Genomic DNA, 8,299 nt, shown 5'->3' with positions numbered 1-8,299 from the left:
ATATATATACACACACACACACACAGACACACAGACACACATATATATGTATTCATATATTTATCTCTATATATAATTTGTATATTTATATATGGCTATTTAAATACTACTTGCTGGCCAGGCACAGTGTCTCCTGCCTGAAATCCCAGCACTTTGGGAGGCCAAGGTGGGTGGATCACCTGAGGTCAAGAGTTCGAGACCAGCCTGGCCAACATGGTGAAACCTCATCTCTACTAAAAATACAAAAAAATTTAGCCGGGCATGGTGGCAGGTGTCTCTAATCCCAGCTACTTGGGAGGCTGAGGTAGAAGAATTGCTTGAACCCGGAAGGCGGAGGTTGCAGTGATCCAAGATCGTGCCACTGCACTCCAGCCTGGTGACAGAGTGAGACTCCATCCAAAAAAAAGAAAAAAAAGAAGAGGCAATAAATGCCACTTGCCCTTGTATCCATTCTCTTTGGCTTTCTGCAGTTTGAATATGTTGTGGCTGGGTGTGAATTCTGTATGTGTTTGTTTTTTGTTTTGCTTGTTTGTGTGTGTGTGTGTGTGTGTGTGTGTCTTTCTGTTTCTGGTATTTCCTGGATCTGTGTTTATCTGCCTGTCATTAATTTTTTTTTTTTTTCTTTTGAGGCAGAGTCTTGCTCTGTCACCCAGGCTATAATGCAATGGGCAACATGGCGAAACCCCATCTCTACAAAAAGTACTACAAAATTAGCCGGGCATAGTGGTGCGTGCTTGCAGTCCCAAATACTTGGGAGGCTAAAGTAGAAGGATTGCTTGAGCCTGGGAGGCCAAGGTTGCAATGAGCCAAGATGGTGCCACTGTACTCCAGCCTTGGTGACAGAGCAAGTACTGGTAAAAAAAAAAAAAAAAAAAATTGAAAGTCGCCACTCTTATTATTTCATTATTAAAATTAAAAAATAAAAAACTTGGACAAACTGAAAATCGATGACTTTTCTTGCAGTTGAAACTTTTCTTGAAGTTCTCTGTGGTTTCAGAGCACTGAGTTTTCAAGGCAAAGCTCCACCAGAAGTCAGGAGAGAGGAAAACCTGGAGAATCCCAGCGACATCTGCAGACCCGGAGCAGAAGCCACAGGACCCCGAACTGGGAACACAGATGGGAACTCGGATAAATTGCTAGAGGCTGCGTGTGGACTGGCATCAGAGGGACAAAGTCTTCAGGCTAGGGGGTGCCCCACACTTTCATGGGTTTCCCTCCAGTAATCCCACTTGATTCTGTCGAAGATCCGGGGCCGGGTGCGGGGGCTCACGCCTGTAATCCCAGCACTTCGAGAGGCCGAGGCAAGTGAATCACGAGATCAAGATACTGAGACCACCCTGGCCAACATGGTGAAACCCCATCTCTACTAAAAATACAAAAATTAGCGGGGCGTGGTGGTGGACCCCTGAAGTCCCAGCTACTCGGGAGGCTGAGGCAGGAGAATCACTTGAACCCAGGAGGCGGAGCTTGCAGTGAGCGGAGATGGCACCACAGCACTCCAGCCTAGCAACAGAGCGAGACTCTGTCTCAAAAAACAAAAGATCCCACAGGCTCTGGCTGCGGTGGGGGTAGAGATCCTTGTGAAAACACCCAAAGCCTTCTAGCCAAGGCCCCATTCCAGGAGGAAGAGCTTTGCTTTGCCAGAGCCTATCCCAGGTGGGGGAAGGGAATATTCCTTCCAGCCCCCTTCATCCCCCTCCAGGCTTCGCAGAGAACAGGCACAGTGCGAAGGAGCCAGGTTGCAGGCAATTAGGTCGGGAAGGAACCTGAGCCAGAGAAGGTAGTAAGTGGCGGGGGGAGGGGAAAGTGACGCCCCTGCAGGGATACTTGTGAATGTCGCAGCCCCAAGACCCAGGACTGAGGACAGAATGTTCCCCCTCTCCCACACCTCACCACATCCACAGGCTGCGGTACAATCATGGGAGTCACAGGCCACAGAACTCAAGGCTCAGACCTCCCAAAGTCAGAAGGGAGACAACAATGAGGACAGTAGAAGACGTGGAGCCTCTGGCACCTGCAGCCCCAGCAAACACCTAACACCGCCCAGCTCCTAGAAAGAAGATAATCTAGCCTCGGCGGGACGCAGTGGCTCACGCCTGTAATCTCAGCACTTTGGGAGGATAAGGTGGGTGGTCGCTTGAGCCTAGGAGTTCGAGACCAGCCTTGGCAACGTGGCGAAACCCCATCTCTACAAAAACTACAAAAAAATTATCTGAGCTTGGTGGCACGTGCCTGTTGTCCCAGCTACTCAGGAGGCTGAGGTAGGAGGATCACCTGAGTCTGGAAGTTAGCGGCTACAGTGAGCCTTGATCATGCCACTGCACCCCAGCCTGGGCAACACAGCAAGACCCTATCTCAAAAAATTTAAATAAATAAATATAAAATGCGATCTAGCGCTTTCCTTTCGCTGCTGCAGCTGCAGCCATGAGTATGCTCACACTTCAGAAGAGGCTCCTCTCTAGTGTCCTCTACTGTGGCAAGAAGAAGGTCTGGTTGGACCCAATGAGACCAATGAAATTGCCAATGCCAACTCCCGTCAGCAGATCCGGAAGCTGATCAAAGATGGGCTGATCATCTGCAAACCTGGGATGGTCCATTCCCGGGTTCGATGCTGGAAAAGCACCTTGACCCGCCAGAAGGACAGGCCCTTGGGCATAGGTAAGCAGAAGGGTGCAGCCAATGCCTGAATGCCAGAGAAGGTCACGTGGATGAGGAGAATGAGGGATCTGCGCCGGCTGCTCAGAATCTAAGATTGATCGCCACGTGTATCACAGCCTGTACCTGAAGTTGAAAGGGAATGTGTTCACAAACCAGCGGATTCTCATGGAACAAGTCACAAGCTGAAGGCAGACAAGGCCCGCAAGAAGCCCCTGGCTGACCAGGCTGAGGCCCACAGGTCTAAGACCAAGGAAGCACACAAGGTCCATGAAGAACACCTCCAGACCAAGAAGGAGATCATCAAGACTTTGTCCCAGGAGGAAAAGACCAAGAAATAAAAGCTCCCCCTTTGTCTGTACATACTGGCCTCCGTTATTATGTGGATCGGCTGATCCACGTAATAAAATTAAATAAAATAAAACAAGCCTTTAAAATAAATAAATAAATATAAAATGAAATAGACCCTCCTCACACTAAAGGCCTCTTGACCTTAGTTCCTGTCATCTGATACAGTATGTCTAGATTTCAACAAAATATTGCAAGGCATGCCAAAAGGCAAGAAAAAAACACAATCTCAAGCCAGGCACCAAGGCTCACGCCTGTAATCCCAGCACTTTGGGAGGAGGCCAAGGTGGGCAGATCACCTAGGTCAGTAGTTCGAGACCAGCCTGGCCAACATGGTGAAACCCCGTCTCTACTAAAAATACAACAATTAGCCGGGTGTGGTGGTGCACACCTGTAATCCCAGCTACTCGGGAGGCTGAGGCAGGAGAATGGCGTGAACCCAGGAGGCGGAGCTTGCAGTGAGCTGAGATCCGGCCACTGCACTCCAGCCTGGGAGATAGAGCAAGACTCTGTCTCAAAAAAAAAAAAAATCTGCAGCTGTGAAAATGCAGTTCCTTCCTCTGTGGTGGGGGACTCTTAGCACCCCCTCTAAGAGCGCTCTTGGGAACAAAAGGACATCCTGCCCAGCTAGAGAACAAGAATGAGAGGGTTTTTCCCTCAAAAATTCCATGGAAAGCAGGAGCTGGAGGCTGCAATGGGCTATGATGGCACCACCATACACCAGCCTTCGTGACAGAGCCCGACCCTGTCTTAAAAACAAAATGAAACAAAACAAAACTTTTGCCAGATGTGATGGCTCATGCCTGTAATCTCAGTACTTTGGGAGACTGAAGCAGCAGGATCACTTGAGGCCAGGATTTTGAGACCAGCCTGAGTAAAACAGGGAGACCCCAACACTACAAAAATAGGTTTAAAAATTAGCCGGGGCCGGGCGCGGTGGCTCAAGCCTGTAATCCCAGCACTTTGGGAGGCCGAGACGGGCGGATCACGAGGTCAGGAGATCGAGACCATCCTGACTAACACGGTGAAACCCCGTCTCTACTAAAAATACAAAAAACTAGCTGGGCGAGGTGGCGGGCGCCTGTAGTCCCAGCTACTCCGGAGGCTGAGGCAGGAGAATGGTGTAAACCCGGGAGGCAGAGCTTGCAGTGAGCTGAGATCCGGCCACTGCACTCCAGCTTGGGAGGCAGAGCCAGACTCCATCTCAGACAACCGGCAACAAAAAAAAAATAACCAGGTTTAGCCGGGTGTGGTGGCACGTACCTGTGGTCACAGCTATTCAGGAGGCTGAGACTGGAGGATGACTTGGGCCCGGAAGGTCAAGGCTGCACTGAGCCATGATCACACCAATGCACTCTAGCCTGGATGATAGAACAAGACCCTGTCTTTAAAAAATCGAAAAGACAACGTAGTACCTATAATTGATAATAACGTATTGTGTACTAAACAATTTAAGAGAGCAGATCTCAAGTGTTCTTACCAGCGTCCCACCACCAGCCACTGGCACACACACATGGGAGCTGGGGGAAGCTTCTGGAGGCGACGAATATGTTTATTACTGTGATTGTAGTGATGGTTTCAGGGCATGTACATATGTTCAAACTCATCAAATTGTATACATTAGATATGTGCAGCTTAATATATATTAATTACACCTCAATAAAGCTATTTTAAAAATAAAAATTAGGGCTGGGCACGGTGACTCACACCTGTAATCCCAGCACTTTGGGAGGCCAAGATGGTTGGATCACGAGGTCAGGAGATCGAGACCATCCTGGCTAACATGGTGAAACCCCGCCTCTACTAAAAATGCAAAAAATTAGCCGGGCGTGGTGGCGGGCGCCTGTAGTCCCAGCTACTCAGAAGGCTGAGGCAGGAGAATGGCGTGAACTCGGGAGGCGGAGCTTGCAGTGAGGCACGATCACACCACTACACTCCAGCCTGGGCGACAGAGTGAGACTCTGTCTCAAAAACATAAAAATAAAAATTAGACCGGGGCAGTGGCTTACACCTGTAATCTCAGCACTTTGGGAGGCCAAGGTGGGTTGATCACTTGAGGTCAGGAGTTCGAGACCAGCCAGGCCAACATAGCCAAACCCCATCGCTACTAAAAATACAAAACTTAACCAGGAGGGGTGGCAGGTGCCTATAATCCCAGCTACTCAGGAGACTGAGGCGGAGAATTGCTCGAACCCAGGAGGCAAAGGTTGCAGTGAGCTGAGATCATGCCACTACACTCCAGCCTAGGTGACACAGCAAGACTCTCTTTCAAAAAAAAAAAAGAAAGAAAAAGAAAAAGAAAAAAGAAAAGAAAATTAAAATTATTTAAAAAAAAAAGAAAAGCAAAAAGAAATTCCAGCCAGGCGCGGTGGCTCACGCTTGTAATCCCAGCACTTTGGGAGTCCGAGGTGGGAGGATCATCTGAGGTCAGGAGTTTGAGACCAGCCTGGCTAACAGGGTGAAACCCTGTCTCTACTAAAAATACAAAACTAGACAGGCATGGTAGTGCATGCCTGTAATCCTAGCTACTTGGGAGGCTGAGGCAGGAGAATTGCTTGAACCCGGGAGGCAGAGGTTGCAGTGAGCCGAGATCACACCACTGCGCTCCAGCTCAGGCAACAAAAGTGAAACTCTGTCTCAAAAAAGAAAAAGAAAAAAAGAAATCCCGTGGGAAGGATTCTAAAATTCTAGCAAGCATCCCTCAGCATAGTGGGGGCACGGTCCACAGGCCCAGTTTGTGCAGGAAACAACACCTCATGGCCAGAACCCAGCTGGTTCTTCTTTGGCCTCTCGGTGCGTGGACAGCAACAGCAAGGGACAAGTTCCCAGTAGCTGCTGATGGAACTAACTCACCTTTAACTAAAGTCTCCAGTGACCAGGGGCTGCCAGGGCTGGGCTGGCTGGGCACTGTATGACTCGCCCTTGCTCCATGCCCCCAGCTCCAGGTCCAGCTTGATGCATTGTGGGTGGGCATTAAATATTTGCATAATTAAAATGAATACATGATAAATCTGAGAGTCTGGTGTGTCCAGAAGGCTCTGGAATACTTGTGTCTTCTTGAACATTTAGAGCAGCAAATTCCCTTTCGTTGTAACTACAAGTAATTGAACTGGTCTTCAAATAAGTTTCTTCCCTAATTATCCAAGGTCTGACCCCAGACACAGAGGAGGGGGTAGGTGGGAAGGAGTTAAGGGAGTGGGGAAGGGAATCTAGAATTCCCTTCTAGATGTTCTAGAATCTAGAACATCTCTGGCTGGGCGCAATGCCTCACGCCTGTAATCCCAGAACTTTGGGAGGCCGAGGTGGGTGGATCGCCTGAGTTCAGGAGTTCCAGACCAGCCTGACCAACACAGTGAAACCCCATCTCTACTAAAAATACAAAAATTAGCCAGGCATAGTGGTGTGCATCTGTAATCCCAGCGACTTGGGAGGCTGAGACAGCAGAATCGCTTGAACCTGGGAGGTGGAGGTTGCAGTCAGCTGAGGTTGCGCCACTGCACTCCAGCCTGGGCAACAGACTCCATCTCAAACAGACAAACAATAGAATTAAACATCTCTTTCCAGGCCAGTGTAACACACGTTTTCTGACGTCTCAACAGTTCTGAGCATTGGACTCGTATGGGGACAAAGGGATAAGCAGATAGGACGCCTGAGGGTTTTATTCTCTGGACTATGGAGAGATGGTGAAGGCTGAGGTCAACAGACAGAGGAAGGGCACAGGCTTAGAGCGCATTCGAGACTCTCGCCAAGCCTCAGTTTCCGCCTCTGTAAAAGTAGGCAAACACAGGGACACATCTCACAGAGCTGCTAGGAGCTGCCTACAGCCTCATGTGAATGTGCCGGACCCAATGCTTCGCCCGGGAACAGACAGGATCTCGAGGATCAGGGCCGTTGGTGCTTTGCCCTCCATGCTGTTGACGGTTTGGGAGCTGGGGCGGTGGGGGTGATATGGCAGGTGCTGGGGAGGCACCTCACAGGGTAGACAGGCCAGAGGCTGGAGGGAAGTCCAGGGGAGGCTGAGGCCCTGGCTTCAGGGAAGGGGAGGGAATGGAGTATCTTCAGCAGGCCCAACCCACTGCAGCAGGTCTCTCCTGCTCCGATCTGGGGTCTGAGGACACATCTTGCTGTTTGCGTCTACTTAGCGGGGAGCATTTATGACTGGCTTCACCATCTCTTCCCACATCTTGACTGGGCCCCCGGGTTCTGAGGATCTGGGCTGCCCTGGCCTGTTGGCACTTTCTGGAGCTGCCATCTGCTTTGCTGGGATTCAGAGGCTCCCTCGTGCCATCCAGAGGAGGCAGGCAAGGCCGGAGCCTTCACTGTACTTCCCTAACCTGTCCATGCCATTGCGGGTATGACATCTACCCTGTCATTTTTTCACGGGCTGAGCATTCTCTGTGTGCTGGCCCCCGGTGCTGGCCCGGGAGACCAAGGAAGATTCAGACCAGATGCCTGTCCTCCAGAAGCCCCAGTCCTGAGATGGGTCTGAAGGGACCACGGAGTTCATTTCTGCACACCTGGGCCTAGCTTCTGTGCAGTGAACAAAAGCTGCTCCCTGCCCACTGGAACGGGCTCTTGGGGTTGGCAGAAAGTGCATGCGTCCCCCAAGTCATTGTTCCTCTGGCTTGGACAGCCCTAGCCAGGAGGTTGTAGTTAAAGTCCCAGCCTGGACTCAGGCTGCCTGGATTTCAGTTTCACCTCTCCTCTTTGCTTACTGTGTGTGACCAGGGGCATGTCAGTGACACTGCCCCTTCCTCCTCCCAGCCTCTAATGTGACGGCAGGGCTGCAGTGGCCATTGTGTTGCCACGAGAACAGAAGGAACCTCAGGCCTCACATCCTTGAACTGCTGAGCCAAGGTCATAGACACACATCCACCTCTGCACTCTGTTAGGTGAAAAAGTAAATCTCTTGTGACAGCAGCCATCGGGGTCAGGTCCACTGTTGCTTGGGGCCAGAGGTGTTCCTGGATGAGACACTTAACTTCCCTGTGGCTCAGTTTCCCTTTCTGTGAGTTACAGATAATGACAGCAGCTACCTCAGTGTACAGGGCTGAGGACGGATGGAGATACCCTGGGTGCCTAGCAACTGTTCATTTTTTTTTTTTTTTTTTTTGAGACGGAGTCTCGCTCTGTCTCCCAGGCTGGAGTGCAGTGGCCGGATCTCAGCTCACTGCAAGCTCCACCTCCTGGGTTTATGCCATTCTCCTGCCTCAGCCTCCCGGGTAGCTGGGACTACAGGCACCCGCCACGTCGCCTGGCTAGTTTTTTGTATTTTTTTAGTAGAGACGGAGTTTCA

General features: G+C 50.5%; 1 pseudogene; it reads left to right on the top strand.

The window, feature by feature from the left end:
• The first annotated feature begins 2,415 nt into the window (after positions 1-2,415).
• LOC111545798 lies at positions 2,416-2,996 on the top strand (annotated as a pseudogene).
• Positions 2,997-8,299: the final 5,303 nt, after the last annotated feature.

The sequence above is a fragment of the Piliocolobus tephrosceles genome, chromosome 14, assembly GCF_002776525.5.
Source record: "Piliocolobus tephrosceles isolate RC106 chromosome 14, ASM277652v3, whole genome shotgun sequence".
In the NCBI taxonomy this organism is placed as follows: domain Eukaryota; kingdom Metazoa; phylum Chordata; class Mammalia; order Primates; family Cercopithecidae; genus Piliocolobus; species Piliocolobus tephrosceles.
Note: the sequence above shows the minus strand (reverse complement) of the source record. Positions and strands in the feature narration are given on the sequence as shown.